This window comes from Mixophyes fleayi, chromosome 4 (assembly GCF_038048845.1).
Source record: "Mixophyes fleayi isolate aMixFle1 chromosome 4, aMixFle1.hap1, whole genome shotgun sequence".
NCBI lineage: Eukaryota > Metazoa > Chordata > Amphibia > Anura > Limnodynastidae > Mixophyes > Mixophyes fleayi.
Window position 1 is genome coordinate 41,353,373 of NC_134405.1, and position 17,341 is coordinate 41,370,713.

General features: G+C 43.2%; 1 protein-coding gene across 2 annotated transcripts in view; it reads left to right on the forward strand.

Moving 5' to 3' along the window:
• The first annotated feature begins 3,602 nt into the window (after nucleotides 1–3,602).
• The window catches only part of KANK2 (KN motif and ankyrin repeat domains 2), a 59,008-nt gene continuing 45,269 nt past the window's right edge, over nucleotides 3,603–17,341 (forward strand). For both annotated transcript variants that reach the window (XM_075206758.1, XM_075206761.1), the window contains exon 1: nucleotides 3,603–3,710. The gene's annotated coding sequence lies outside the window, so the exon portion shown is untranslated. The remainder of the gene's footprint in view (nucleotides 3,711–17,341) is intronic.

Sequence of the window (17,341 nt, forward strand, 5' to 3'; positions counted from 1 at the left end):
CTGTGTGACCGTAGCACGGTGTACTGTGGGCTCTATGTGACCGTAGCACGGTGTACTGTGGGCTCTATGTGACCGTAGCACCGTGTACTGTGGGCTCTATGTGACCGTAGCACCGTGTACTGTGGGCTCTATGTGACCGTAGCACGGTGTACTGTGGGCTCTGTGTGACCGTAGCACGGTGTACTGTGGGCTCTGTGTGACCGTAGCACGGTGTACTGTGGGCTCTGTGTGACCGTAGCACGGTGTACTGTGGGCTCTGTGTGACCGTAGCACGGTGTACTGTGGGCTCTGTGTGACCGTAGCACGGTGTACTGTGGGCTCTGTGTGACCGTAGCACGGTGTACTGTGGGCTCTGTGTGACCGTAGCACGGTGTACTGTGGGCTCTGTGTGACCGTAGAACGGTGTACTGTGGGCTCTGTGTGACCGTAGCACGGTGTACTGTGGGCTCTGTGTGACCGTAGCACGGTGTACTGTGGGCTCTATGGGACCGTAGCACGGTGTACTGTGGGCTCTATGGGACAGTAGCACGGTGTACTGTGGGCTCTATGGGACAGTAGCACGGTGTACTGTGGGCTCTATGGGACAGTAGCACGGTGTACTGTGGGCTCTATGGGACAGTAGCACGGTGTACTGTGGGCTCTATGGGACAGTAGCACGGTGTACTGTGGGCTCTATGGGACAGTAGCACGGTGTACTGTGGGCTCTGTGACCGTAGCACGGTGTACTGTGGGCTCTGTGACCGTAGCACGGTGTACTGTGGGCTCTATGTGACCGTAGCACGGTGTACTGTGGGCTCTATGTGACCGTAGCACGGTGTACTGTGGGCTCTATGTGACCGTAGCACGGTGTACTGTGGGCTCTATGTGACCGTAGCACGGTGTACTGTGGGCTCTATGTGACCGTAGCACGGTGTACTGTGGGCTCTATGGGACAGTAGCACGGTGTACTGTGGGCTCTATGGGACAGTAGCACGGTGTACTGTGGGCTCTATGGGACAGTAGCACGGTGTACTGTGGGCTCTATGGGACAGTAGCACGGTGTACTGTGGGCTCTATGTGACTGTAGTATGGTGTACTGTGGGCTCTATGGGACAGTAGCACGGTGTACTGTGGGCTCTATGGGACCGTAGCACGGTGTACTGTGGGCTCTATGGGACCGTAGCACGGTGTACTGTGGGCTCTATGGGACCGTAGCACGGTGTACTGTGGGCTCTATGTGACAGTAGCACGGTGTACTGTGGGCTCTATGTGACAGTAGCACGGTGTACTGTGGGCTCTATGGGACAGTAGCACGGTGTACTGTGGGCTCTATGGGACAGTAGCACGGTGTACTGTGGGCTCTATGGGACAGTAGCACGGTGTACTGTGGGCTCTATGGGACAGTAGCACGGTGTACTGTGGGCTCTATGGGACAGTAGCACGGTGTACTGTGGGCTCTATGTGACTGTAGTATGGTGTGCTGTGGGCTCTATGTGACCGTAGCACGGTGTACTGTGGGCTCTATGTGACCGTAGCACGGTGTACTGTGGGCTCTATGTGACTGTAGCATCGTACATAGCACCTCGATGCTCAGTACTTGGAGCAGAGTAGCACCATATTTATGTATTCAGTATATAATGCAGCTTAGCCCACAACAGAACAGAGCTGACCTCGCTAGAGGTGCCAGAGGATTTTGGTCCAAGGAGGAGGGAAGGGAGCAGCCCAACAGGCCACGTGGTAATGACTAATATTATTATCATTCTAATTTCATTGCTTTGTGTGCAAACCAACGCTCTGCTGACTCCTCTTCCAGCCACACCCCTCACTGGACAGCTGTCCAGGAGCACGGTGGCTCAGTGGTTAGCAATTCTGCCTCACAGCACTGGGGTCATGAGGTTGATTCCCGACCATGGCCTTACCTGTGTGGCGTTTGTATGTTTTCTCTCAGTGTGTGCGTGGTTTCCACCGGGTGCTCCGGTTTAATACCACACTCCAAAAGAACAACATACTAGTGGGTTAATTGGCTGCTATCAAAATTGACCCTAGTCTGTGTGTGTGTGTGTGTGTGTGTGTTTTTGTTAGAGAATTTAGATTGTAAGCTCCAATGGGGCAGGGACTGATATGATTGAGTTCTCTGTACAGTGCTGCGGAATTAGTGGCGCTATATAAATAGCTAATGATGATGCTTCATATCTTCTGATCCATCCATCACCTTCCACATCCCCGATTGCATTCCCACTTTGTTTAGTTTGTGTGTGTGTGATTGTATGTGTGTGTATCTAATATATAAATGCTTAGTGGCGTCTGTCTGTCTGTGTGTGTGTGGGGAAAAAAAACCAAGTTGCAGCGCCACCTGCTGGGCAGAGTTATACACTGACCTACTAAATTCTTAGGGGCATATTCAATTAGCTTTCGGATTCGCGGTAACGCGCGTTACCGCGAAAAGTGCGCATTCTTGCGGGTATTACGGTACTGCATTAACGCGGATTTTCGTTCGCAACCCTATGGGCTGCGAACGAAAATCCACGTTATTGCGGTAACGTGTATTAAGTTTCACGGCTGTTCCGGCGCGTTACCGCGAATCCGAAAGCTAATTGAATATGCCCCTTAGTGTGTGTGGGAAAAGAAATTCAAAAAGGGCTGAAATTTGGTAGGGCTCAAACTCATTTTCGTGAGGTAATTTTACCTCATGAACACACATGTGTAGAGGCGTGCGTTTGTGTGTGGAAAAAACTATTTTCTCAGAAAGGACTCATCCAATTGACCTGAAATTTGGTATACTGACATTATTTGACATAAAAATTAGAATAGTCAAGTCAGTTAACTTCCATCATCCCCCCTTCCCCCCGTGGGAGGGGTAGTAAAGGCTAAATTTACGAGTTGAGGGGTCAAACTCATTTTCGTGAGGTAATTTTACCTCATGAACACACATTAAAAAGGGCGCTTGCGTCGGGAAGTAACGCTCTTCCCCTGAGGAGGCCTGGGCTAGGTCCAAATGCATGACAAGAACCTTTTTAAGACCTTAAGTAGCTTGATTTGACTAGAATGCATGAGTATCATGCACGGGTTAACTTTATATATATATATATATATATATATATATATTTATATATATTTATGTGTGTGTGTGCATATATGTGTATAAAATATAGATGTATATAAAAGCTTTATATATGTGTATACTTATACTTTGGCCACTGTAGCTAAGTCATAACTCCGAGTCCTATAAGATGTTTATTGTACATGAGTGAGAGACTGCTAACAATGAAATGGATTCATACACAGTGCAGGAAACTGACCCAGAAAACTTTCAGTGTTTTACTTGTTGTTGTCAGCAGTCTAACTACCCCGTCACACATATCATATGACAGCTGCCTACAGACGACAATGGGGGAAAATAGAAATCTTTCAGTTGACTTTATAACCAGCACTGTGGAAGGATGCAATGATTATATCATGTAATGCTAGAGCGCACATGAAAGCCTCTGCATGTAAATGACTGATGTGTGCATGGCTTTGCTGTGGTTTAATCCTGTAAATATTGTACATATGCAGGTCTGCGTCTTTAAGAGATGTGCGGCTGAGGGTGGGGCTGGGGCAGAGGGGGGTCCCAGTGAGAGGTTGAGTTTAGGAGCTGATGGAATTTGCAGAGACAGAGAGAGAGAGAGAGAGAGGGGAACAGACCAGACGGCAGGAGAGTCTGTGCTGGGACCCGGAGCTGCCAATTTGGGGTGAGTCTATGTGAAAGTGGGGTGACCTTTACATTAAGGGGGTCCTAGAGTAACATTACTGCACCCAAGGGGCAGTTGCCAGCGTGGCTGTTCTTGCTCCCCACACCCTTAAGGACTTGATGGATATTTTATACGACCGCTAACTAGGACCAGATGTGCAATAGGATCCCCGCCTGCAGCACTGATGTGCGATGCTCTGCAGAGGGAACTTTAAACATGGACAGAGATGGAACTCTAATAAATATATATATATCCTTTATATTAAATAGTCATTTCTTAACAGATTTGTTTCTATAGGCACAGATGATGGTCTAGTGTTGCTCTGGCTTTCACCCCCCTCTAGATGGATAGTTACTTTAGCCATCCTTCCAACATGTTACAAATGTTCTAATTGATTTATAAATCATTTTACCATTGGTACAAAGCTCAGTACACAATCCTGTGACTGCTCTGGATAATAATGCACGATGTGCAAAGTTTTGGAAAGCAGTCAAATCAGTTTCTTTGATGTAGTGGTGCACTGATGAACCACAAAGGCTGACAATCCATCGCTCGCCAAGTTTCAGGGCACATTCAGGGTGTGATGCTGGAATTATTAATATCCTCCAGGGAAAAGCAGTTTTGGGGATTATGAATTCCAGTTTTTTCTGCTGGGTTTAGACAGACCCACCCTGCCTAGGGTTATAAGGACAAGCTGTGGAGAAGAATAATATATATTGCACTATGTATTGTGCTAATTACCATTGCACAGAATCTGCTTATATTCTGCGGTGGAAGGGCAATGTGGGAGATTTTGGAACAAAATTTTTTGGGGTATGTATATAGATCTATAGTATTTATTAAGGGTCTTTGAGGGATATTAAATAGAGGGTGGAAATGTTTTAGTCTTTCGTAACTCAAATTTTGTGACTGCTGTGGATCCAACCGCAGACATTATGGGATGATCTGAAACCAGGGTTGTGTAAATGCACAGAATAATACATTACTTTTAAACCGGGTCCCAACATTCCAACAACCATTCTCAGTTGTATCTACAAAAACAAAGTTCGCAGTGCCCCCCAAATCTGAGGGAGAATGACTCACCCAGTATGAAATTACTTCCCTGCAGGACCAGAGTGCTTCTAACAATAAACATATAACGGTTGCTGGAGAGTCCTGGTCATTTCCACCACAGGAGGCAGAAAACTGGAATCTCATCTTATTTAATTTTCCGCAAGACTTGCAAAGAGCCCCCTCCTGACACTTGGTGCTTTTTAACCATTGCTCAGTTTTGCAACACAAAAGCATTGGAATAACGTGTCTTATCCTATCCGTGCAAGTTGTAATCAATGTGTCAATGAATTGTGGCTTTGTATATTGGTTGTGTGTAAATGTCTTCAATGTGGTTTTAAAGCCTCATGTGGTTCTTCGAGTGCAGTATCCAGTCGACTGTACTGATAAATTATATATATATATATATATATATATATATATATATATATATATATATATAAAATGTATTATATATTTCTCTATTTTATACATACAGTGACAGAAGTGGGGGTGTATACGGTAGTATGCCAAACCGCAACTTCTCCTGCTGCCTTCATTGTAAAACTAACAAATTCCATTCACTTACAATCCCATTACATTTTTCATACCGCCCCTTCAAAATGTCTTCTTTAACCACTGTGTATGTGTATGTGTTTGTGTGTGTGTGTGTGAGTGTGTGTTCATGTGTATATGTAAGTATATATATATGTGTGTGTGTGTGTGTATATATATATATATATATATATATATATATATATATATATATATATATATATATATATATATATAGTGTATGTATATCTCTCCAATCAACTATACAAGAAGCATAGTACGACAATATACACAAACTGTTAGTAAATGCAAATAACCAAAGGAATGTACTGTAGTATTATTAGCGGGATGCATTATGTTTTCTGAAATGTATGGAGAAATAAAGTGGATCATCAGACCATGATAAATAAGGTATCGGTTTACTTGAAATCTTCTCGTGGACCTTATACTGTGACAGCCAACCGTAAACAAAAACCAATGAATAGATTTATTTTATCGTCCTGCTTGTTGAATGCTGGAACTGCCCTATTTACTTGCAAAATTATTCAGGTTGCTCACATCATGCTGACATATTTCTATTAAACACCACTTTCTAGTCACTGACTATGATCATTGTAGAAGCTGCCCAGTTCTAGAATCTCGGAATACATATATAATATATGGATGCATGTAATGTGGAAAGTATCTGTGTTTTATGGGTAATCCAGTTTATCTTGATAATGTTGATGTTGGAGATTTTCTTGGCTGATGTACAAATAATCCATTCATGGTCTTTCAAGGATGATTTCTGTGTGCTATATAAGGAGAATCAGCTAAGAGAGATGTGGTTGGAGCACAAGAGGATGTGATGTGAATCTGACATTTAAACCCATTTGTGTTTGTTGGGAGATTGTGATCTTTCCAGTTATAGTAACACATAGAAAAGTAATCATGCCGATATATGCTGTGATTTTTGATAAAGCCAATTGTAATTAATATATTACTGGGGTAGTAAGACACTCAGGAGCTGGGTTACTGTAATAAGATGTTACAGGGGTAATAAGACACCCAGGAGCTGGGTTACTGTAATAAGATGTTACAGGGGTAATAAGACACTCAGGAGCTGGGTTACTGTAATAAGATGTTACAGGGGTAATAAGACACTCAGGAGCTGGGTTACTGTAATAAGATGTTACAGGGGTAATAAGACACCCAGGAGCTGGGTTACTGTAATAAGATGTTACAGGGGTAATAAGACACTCAGGAGCTGGGTTACTGTAATAAGATATTACAGGGGTAATAAGACACTCAGGAGCTGGGTTACTGTAATAAGATGTTACAGGGGTAATAAGACACCCAGGAGCTGGGTTACTGTAATAAGATGTTACAGAGGTAATAAGACACTCAGGAGCTGGGTTACTGTAATAAGATGTTACAGGGGTAATAAGACACTCAGGAGCTGGGTTACTGTAATAAGATGTTACAGGGTAATAAGACACTCAGGAGCTGGGTTACTGTAATAAGAAGTTACAGGGTAATAAGACACTCAGGAGCTGGGTTACTGTAATAAGATGTTACAGGGTAATAAGACACTCAGGAGCTGGGTTACTGTAATAAGATGTTACAGGGTAATAAGACACTCAGGAGCTGGGTTACTGTAATAAGATGTTACAGGGGTAATAAGACACTCAGGAGCTGGGTTACTGTAATAAGATGTTACAGGGTAGTAATAAGACACTCAGGAGCTGGGTTACTGTAATAAGAAGTTACAGGGTAATAAGACACTCAGGAGCTGGGTTACTGTAATAAGAAGTTACAGGGTAATAAGACACTCAGGAGCTGGGTTACTGTAATAAGATGTTACAGGGTAATAAGACACTCAGGAGCTGGGTTACTGTAATAAGATGTTACAGGGTAATAAGACACTCAGGAGCTGGGTTACTGTAATAAGATGTTACAGGGATAATAAGACACTCAGGAGCTGGGTTACTGTAATAAGATGTTACAGGGGTAATAAGACACTCAGGAGCTGGGTTACTGTAATAAGATGTTACAGGGGTAATAAGACACTCAGGAGCTGGGTTACTGTAATAAGATGTTACAGGGTAGTAATAAGACACTCAGGAGCTGGGTTACTGTAATAAGATGTTACAGGGTAGTAATAAGACACTCAGGAGCTGGGTTACTGTAATAAGATGTTACAGGGTAGTAATAAGACACTCAGGAGCTGGGTTACTGTAATAAGATGTTACAGGGGTAATAAGACACTCAGGAGCTGGGTTACTGTAATAAGATGTTACAGGGTAATAAGACACTCAGGAGCTGGGTTACTGTAATAAGATGTTACAGGGGTATAAGACACACATGAACAGTGTACTTCTGCAGTTAGGGACATGGCAGGAAAGAGAAGCAGCACTGAGGCCCGGTCTCGGCAGGTAGAGGGCACATTTGGGTGTGAGTACATCTGGAGAACAGATGTTGAGCTCACTACTACAGCCAGAATAATCCTTCACCCTACGCCCTATCCTGGTGCGAGATGTGAGGATGAATCTGGGAACAGTGTAGGGTCAAATTACAAGAAATTGGCTACAATCAGAAAAGAAAATAGGGGAAGGAAGAGGAAATAAGATAGGGGGGAAAGTGAGATTTTAAGGGAAGAAGTGAAATGGTTTAAGAGGGGAACTAGGGGAATAAAAAACTGGGTGAGAAGAGGGGTAAGAAATGAGAGACTGAGAAAAGAAATAAGATCAACAGATGGCAAAATAATGAAGGAGAGAGAAGGATGTGTAATCCTGGGACAGTCCCAAGTTTTAAAGATTTGTCCCTGAAATTGTCCCTATTTTTTAATATTGACCACCTGAAATTTAAAAATGCATTTTAAATGCTAATCTTACCTGTTTTTATCTATCTATATTCATCTATTATTATACTCTAGTCTTTATGCGTAAATATTTATTTTAGAGTAGTATTTGAATTGCAAACAATCACATTATGTTCAAACTACGTAAAAGTGATAGTTTGGGACCTTAGTGCTCCTAGACCAGTGTTGGCTGACCTGTGACACTCCAGGTGTTGTGAAACTACAAGTCCCAGCATACCCTTCCAACAATAAGCTGCTATATATTGGCAAAGCATGCTGGGACTTGTAGTTTCACAACACCTGGAGTGTCTCAGGTTAGCCAACACTGTCCTAGACCCTCTTGCGAGAGTCCTGTGCATGGGCTCAGCAGACCAGTGTGTCTGGAGACTGTACACTATGGAAGAGAAACTTCAATATACTGAACAATACACGGAGCGACCCCCTATATTATATGTAGGGGATCTGAGGTACAGACAGCAGACACAGCATATGGTTTACATCTAGACAGGGGGAGGGGTGATGACACTAGCCAGTGACAGGTGCCATAACACACAAGTATTTACAATTACTCTGCAAACTGATTAGTAAGAGGCAGACAGCTGACACTTCCCTGCAGTGTGCTGAGGTGTCAGAAATCCCTGTCAGATCCTTCCTCATTCCTTCTCCAATCCCCATTACCTCCCACACAGCAGAGGGCACGTTGTGGTTCACACCACAATATACCCAGAGGACGTGGATGTGCTGTATCCCTTAGCAACCAATCGCTTTACAGTTGTCATTTGGCGAACGCAGCTGAGAAGATGAAAGCCTATGTCTGATTGGCTGCATGTTGCTCAGTTGTGGCAAAGCCAGCGTTACACTGCAAAACCCTAATTATTGTCCCTCACAGTCCATATTATACACCACACAGCAAAGCCCTCGTTATATCACAAAGAGAATAATTCATATTATACACACCACAAGATACAACACTTTGTAATATGCTGCACAACAAAATCTGTATTTTAATCCACAATTGGGAAAAAAGCTGCATTATACCCAGATAGCAAACTATTAATATTATTATTATTATTATTATTATTATTACTACTACTATTAGGAGCCTTTTTGCCATAATAAGTATGATTTTTTTTTTTTATATTACCCAATTTTTTTGCTGCCCTAGAGTTACTCTGCTCTGTTCTCAAGTCCTCAGATGGCAATAATAGAGCCTGTATCAGAGCTGTACAAGTACTTGATTAATAGGCTTCCCCATGCCAAGACCACTCTTACATTCGATAGGGTTATTACAGCAGTAACATTGTTATCGTTGGTGGTAACCCTATTGATGTATTGGGTGAAGCGAAAATAATCCCCCTCTATATTATACCCCCGTCTCACACACTGGCAAAACTGACTACACTTTACAAAACAGGATACATCTCAATTTCTATACTTGATCTCCTATGTGTGACTTTATTATACTCTTGTAATGTTTACAAAGAGTACTATAGGTTTTTATGGTTTTGTCTTAAATTAGTTCTCGATTATTTCTTGAATTTGGTAGCAAGAATTTGTAGATCACATGTTCCGGGGAACAAGTTTAGTTTCCATAGATAAAGTGTCATGTGGCTAACTATTTTCTCTGGGCTTCTCGTGAGCGGAATCTTATTGGGAAACTATTAGTCATAAGTGGTGTGATTCATGGGTTAGAGAAAGTGGAAGAGAAGAGAGTTAGAGAGAAAGAGGGCTGGGTACACGGAGGGAGATGAGAAGAAATGAAAAGCTGAAGAAATAGGTGATATGTGGGAATGAGAAAAAGTGGCAGCACGGTGGCTAAGTGGTTAGCACTTCTGCCTCACAGCGCTGGGGTCATGAGTTCAATTCCAGACCATGCCCTTATCTGTGAGGAGTTTGTATGTTCTCCCTGTGTTTGCGTGGGTTTCCTCCGGGTGCTCCGGTTTCCTCCCACACTCCAAAAACATACTGGTAGGTTAATTGGCTGCTTCTCAAAATTGACCCTAGTCTCTCTCTCTGTCTGTGTGTGTATGTTAGGGAATTTAGACTGTAAGCTCCAATGGGGCAGGGACTGATGTGAGTGAGTTCTCTGTACAGCGCTGTGGAATCAGTGGCGCTATATAAATAAATGATGCTGATGGTTATGTTTGGAAGGGTTTTAGAAGGAAGTAATTGATGGGTGTGGAGGGTGATGAGGAAGTGATAGATTGGTGTGGAAGGCAATATGAGATACTGAGAAGGAAGTAATAGATGTAGGAGGTGATGAGAGGGATTGAGAAACTGAGATAAGTGATGGATTGGTGCGGATGTTGGAGAGGAGGTGATTGGTTTGGAATGCAGTATGAGATACTGAGAAGGAAGTAATAGAGGTGGAACGTGTTGAGTAATGGTATGGAAGGATGGTGGAGAGGAAAGGATGGATTGGTGTGGAAGGTGGTGAGGAAGTTGTGGAGTGATGTAGAATGTGATATGTGGGATAGGAGGGTGGTGAGGAAGTTGTGGAGTGATGTAGAATGTGATATGTGGGATAGGAAGGTGGTGAGGAAGTTGTGGAGTGATGTAGAATGTGATATGTGGGATAGGAAGGTGGTGAGGAAGTTGTGGAGTGATGTAGAATGTGACATGTGGGATAGGAAGGTGGTGAGGAAGTTGTGGAGTGATGTAGAATGTGACATGTGGGATAGGAAGGTGGTGAGGAAGTTGTGGAGTGATGTAGAATGTGATATGTGGGATAGGAAGGTGGTGAGAGGGCTTAGGAAGAAAGTGATGTATTGGTGTGGAAGGTGATATGAGATAATGAGAAGGAAACAATGGATAGATGTCGGGAGGGCTGGCAAATTTTAACCCGGGGGCAAGACTGGACTCAGCAGACTATTAAGAACATTTTAAAGGAGAGAAAAAAAAGCAGTTGACCCAGGCTAAGGTAGCCCACCATGGTATCGGCCATGGGGCATATGCCCTCCTGCCCCCCAACCCAACCTGCCCCTGAAAGGTATGGAAGGTTTTGAGAGGGATTGGGAAGGAGGTGATGTGAAAGTGCTTAGGAAGATATGGTGTAGTATAGGTGGTTATATGTGTGATTTACAATTAAGGGTCCTATTTATCAAATTGAGGTTGTTGTTGTTTTTTACCGCATTAGTTAAGCTGGGTACACACTACAGAAATTTCAACCAACTTTTTATGCCGAGTGATTTTACATGCGATCGATGGTCCGATCGCTCGGTCCATGGACTGCATACACACTAGCCTTGTTTAGGACGATAAAGGGAAGAGCGGACGTCCCGTTAGCGACTTTTTACAGCCATGTTGTCGTGAACAATGACTGTAATTTCGTACTCACTGTTGTGGATCGGTCGGAAGTTTATACACACTACACAGCGGAAACGAGATTGGAACGAAAATATTAAACGGTACGACCAACCAAATGAGGCGACAATCGTCCATTTGGGCAGACTTTCGACCATCGTGTCACTGCACACATTGACCTGACTTTTGAACGAGCTGTCGGCTGTTTGAGCCGATTATTGGACGAAAACAGTGTAGTGTGTACCCAGCTTTAGTAATGAGGCTATTTATTATTATTATTATTATTATTATTATTATGATTATTATAGGATCACAGAAGATAACTGATATCAGTGTGATAAGAAATAATTAACGTGCGCAAAATACTGCTCCAATTCCATACAGAATGATGTGTCCTAAATAGACCCCTTAGTGTTGGACTGATTTTCAATGTAAACCCTGTTAGATATCACATTGACTCCTCACCTCCAGCCCTCTCCGCAGTGCTGACAGACCTTTCCTCTTCCAGCTGTTGAGCATTTCAGTCCATTGATGATCAAGTTACAGCGGACAATCCCTTTAGCACTGGAAAGGGTAATAGATTGGGATGAGGTAACAATTACATTTGGGAGTGGCTGTGTACCAGTGTTTATAAAACCAAATGCCTTTCTATGTTCCATGGGCTGGAAAGTAATTTTCTTTTTCGTTTTTTTAAGAACATAAAAGTGTGACATCAGTTGTTGTGACATCAGTTGTTTGTGTGCTGTGTGACACAGCGGGGACAGCTAGCCCGGTGACGCTGACACACAGTGGGGCACTTCCTCTTGTTTACGCTGTATTCATGGAACTGTCGGGAGGTGCAGGGTATGGTCATGTAAGAATAGCAGAGGGCTGCAGAACAGGTGACTTGTTGACAGTTTGTGTTCATTTAACAGAAGTTTTTTTTGGGGACGGATACAGGGTACATTGTAAATATGGGTTTATGTTTACAGCCACAAAATGTACGTAGTTGCTGAGTGCAAGGGACATACAAATTAGGAGGAACAGCTACTTTAAAAGTACAATAGGAAAGAGGCACCAGTGCCGAACAGCTTGCAATCTAATTACTGAAACAGGGGACGATGGATGGTATTTCTGGCTTCGAAGCTTTGTCGGATGGTGATCTTGTGACATCGCTTTTTCTGCTTTTTATAATACTTTTGCTTCTTCTCTCTCGCTCTCCCTCATCGCATCTCCAATCCCCTCTGCTTTACTTCTTCCTCTACATCAATTTCCTTCTGATCCCTCTGTGCCTTTATCTCTCAGCCCCCTCAAGTCTTTCCTGTTTGGTCTGTCTGCTGCTAGAAGCCCCGTCCAATCCCCCTCCCCTCCCCTTCTCCGGGTACCAGACTGCCTCCAGCTGTTTGTCTGCTGAAGTCTTGGATTACTGCGCTCTCTGCTCTCTCCAGCGTCTCATCACAGTCTGTCTCTGACTGAGTACTGCGGTGGTAGCGTAACAACTGCTTAATAACCATATTATGGGGATAGTCTTTAACAAATAAGAATGGAAATGTTGCCTGGTCTTTAGGATTGTCCTTAGTACTCCCATCAGGGGCGGGCTGGCAAATTTTAGCCCAAGGGGCAAGACTGGACTCAGCAGCCTATTAGGAACATATTAAAGGAAAATAAATGGAGGTGACCCAGCAGAAGGCAGCCCACTGTGTGACCGGCCCGGGGGGCAGATGACCCCATGCCCCCAGCCCAGCCTGCCCCTGTACTTTATAGTCTAATTTTCTGACACCATTTTTCTGCCACTTCAAGTAGGCGTTATTTAGTTAACACCAGTGGAGGAAGTGGGGTGTATATGGTGGTATGTCATACTGCCACTTCTCTTACTGCTTTCACTGTAACACTATCACATTCCAGTCACTTACATCCTCCATACCTCCACTTCTCCTACTGCCTTCACTGTAACACTATCACATTCCATTCACTTACATTCTCCATACCTCCACTTCTCCTACTGCCTTCATTGTAACACTATCACATTCCAGTCACTTACATCCTCCATACCTCCACTTCTCCTACTGCCTTCATTGTAACACTATCACATTCCAGTCACTTACATCCTCCATACCACCACTTCTCCTACTGCCTTCATTGTAACACTATCACATTCCAGTCACTTACATCCTCCATACCACCACTTCTCCTACTGCCTTCATTGTAACACTATCACATTCCATTCACTTACATCCTCCATACCACCACTTCTCCTACTGCCTTCATTGTAACACTATCACATTCCATTCACTTACATCCTCCATACCACCACTTCTCCTACTGCCTTCATTGTAACACTATCACATTCCATTCACTTACATCCTCCATACCACCACTTCTCTTACTGCCTCTCATTGTAACACTATCACATTCCATTCACTTACATCCTCCATACCTCCACTTCTCCTACTGCCTTCATTGTAACACTATCACATTCCATTCACTTACATCCTCCATACCACCACTTCTCCTACTGCCTTCATTGTAACACTATCACATTACATTCACTTACATCCTCCATACCGCCACTTCTCTTACTGCCTTCATTGTAACACTATCACATTCCATTCACTTACATTCTCCATACCTCCACTTCTCCTACTGCCTTCACTGTAACACTATCACATTCCATTCACTTACATCCTCCATACCACCACTTCTCCTACTGCCTTCATTGTAACACTATCACATTACATTCACTTACATCCTCCATACCGCCACTTCTCTTACTGCCTTCATTGTAACACTATCACATTACATTCACTTACATCCTCCATACCGCCACTTCTCTTACTGCCTTCATTGTAACACTATCACATTACATTCACTTACATCCTCCATACCGCCACTTCTCCTACTGCCTTCACTGTAACACTATCACATTCCAGTCACTTACATCCTCCATACCGCCACTTCTCTTACTGCCTTCATTGTAACACTATCACATTACATTCACTTACATCCTCCATACCGCCACTTCTCCTACTGCCTTCACTGTAACACTATCACATTCCAGTCACTTACATCCTCCATACCGCCACTTCTCCTACTGCCTTCATTGTAACACTATCACATTCCAGTCACTTACATCCTCCATACCTCCACTTCTCCTACTGCCTTCATTGTAACACTATCACATTCCATTCACTTACATCCTCCATACCTCCACTTCTCCTACTGCCTTCACTGTAACACTATCACATTCCATTCACTTACATCCTCCATACATCCACTTCTCCTACTGCCTTCATTGTAACACTATCACATTCCAGTCACTTACATCCTCCATACCACCACTTCTCCTACTGCCTTCATTGTAACACTATCACATTCCAGTCACTTACATCCTCCATACATCCACTTCTCCTACTGCCTTCATTGTAACACTATCACATTCCATTCACTTACATCCTCCATACCACCACTTCTCTTACTGCCTTCATTGTAACACTATCACATTCCATTCACTTACATCCTCCATACCTCCACTTCTCCTACTGCCTTCATTGTAACACTATCACATTCCATTCACTTACATCCTCCATACCACCACTTCTCCTACTGCCTTCATTGTAACACTATCACATTCCATTCACTTACATCCTCCATACCGCAACTTCTCCTACTGCCTTCATTGTAACACTATCACATTCCATTCACTTACATCCTCCATACCACCACTTCTCCTACTGCCATCATTGTAACACTATCACATTCCAGTCACTTACATCCTCCATACCTCTACTTCTCCTACTGCCTTCATTGTAACACTATCACATTCCATTCACTTACATCCTCCATACCACTACTTCTCCTACTGCCTTCATTGTAACACTATCACATTCCATTCACTTACATCCTCCATACCTCCACTTCTCCTACTGCCTTCATTGTAACACTATCACATTCCATTCACTTACATCCTCCATACCTCCACTTCTCCTACTGCCTTCACTGTAACACTATCACATTCCATTCACTTACATCCTCCATACATCCACTTCTCCTACTGCCTTCATTGTAACACTATCACATTCCAGTCACTTACATCCTCCATACATCCACTTCTCCTACTGCCTTCATTGTAACACTATCACATTCCATTCACTTACATCCTCCATACCACCACTTCTCTTACTGCCTTCATTGTAACACTATCACATTCCATTCACTTACATCCTCCATACCTCCACTTCTCCTACTGCCTTCATTGTAACACTATCACATTCCATTCACTTACATCCTCCATACCACCACTTCTCCTACTGCCTTCATTGTAACACTATCACATTCCATTCACTTACATCCTCCATACCGCAACTTCTCCTACTGCCTTCATTGTAACACTATCACATTCCATTCACTTACATCCTCCATACCACCACTTCTCCTACTGCCATCATTGTAACACTATCACATTCCAGTCACTTACATCCTCCATACCTCTACTTCTCCTACTGCCTTCATTGTAACACTATCACATTCCATTCACTTACATCCTCCATACCACTACTTCTCCTACTGCCTTCATTGTAACACTATCACATTCCATTCACTTACATCCTCCATACCTCCACTTCTCCTACTGCCTTCATTGTAACACTATCACATTCCAGTCACTTACATTCTCCATACCGCCACTTCTCCTACTGCCTTCATTGTAACACTATCACATTCCAGTCACTTACATTCTCCATACCGCCACTTCTCCTACTGCCTTCATTGTAACACTATCACATTCCAGTCACTTACATCCTCCATACCTCCACTTCTCCTACTGCCTTCATTGTAACACTATCACATTCCATTCACTTACATTCTCCATACCTCCACTTCTCCTACTGCCTTCATTGTAACACTATCACATTCCATTCACTTACATCCTCCATACTGCCACTTCTCCTACTGCCTTCATTGTAACACTATCACATTCCAGTCACTTACATCCTCCATACCACCACTTCTCCTACTGCCTTCATTGTAACACTATCACATTCCGTTCACTTACATCCTCCATACCACCACTTCTCCTACTGCCTTCATTGTAACACTATCACATTCCATTCACTTACATTCTCCATACCGCCACTTCTCCTACTGCTTTCATTGTAACACTATCACATTCCATTCACTTACATCCTCCATACCACCACTTCTCCTACTGCCTTCATTGTAACACTATCACATTCCGTTCACTTACATCCTCCATACCACCACTTCTCCTACTGCCTTCACTGTAACACTATCACATTCCATTCACTTACATTCTCCATACCACCACTTCTCCTACTGCCTTCATTGTAACACTATCACATTCCAGTCACTTACATCCTCCATACCGCCACTTCTCCTACTGCCTTCATTGTAACACTATCACATTCCATTCACTTACATCCTCCATACCACCACTTCTCCTACTGCCTCCATTGTAACACTATCACATTCCATTCACTTACATCCTCCATACCACCACTTCTCCTACTGCCTCCATTGTAACACTATCACATTCCATTCACTTACATCCTCCATACCACCACTTCTCTTACTGCCTTCATTGTAACACTATCACCTTCCATTCACTTACATCCTCCATACCGCCACTTCTCCTACTGCCTTCATTGTAACACTATCACATTCCAGTCACTTACATCCTCCATACCACCACTTCTCCTACTGCCTCCATTGTAACACTATCACATTCCATTCACTTACATCCTCCATACCACCACTTCTCTTACTGCCTTCATTGTAACACTATCACCTTCCATTCACTTACATCCTCCATACCACCACTTCTCCTACTGCCTTCACTGTAACACTATCACATTCCAGTCACTTACATCCTCCATACCGCCACTTCTCCTACTGCCTTCATTGTAACACT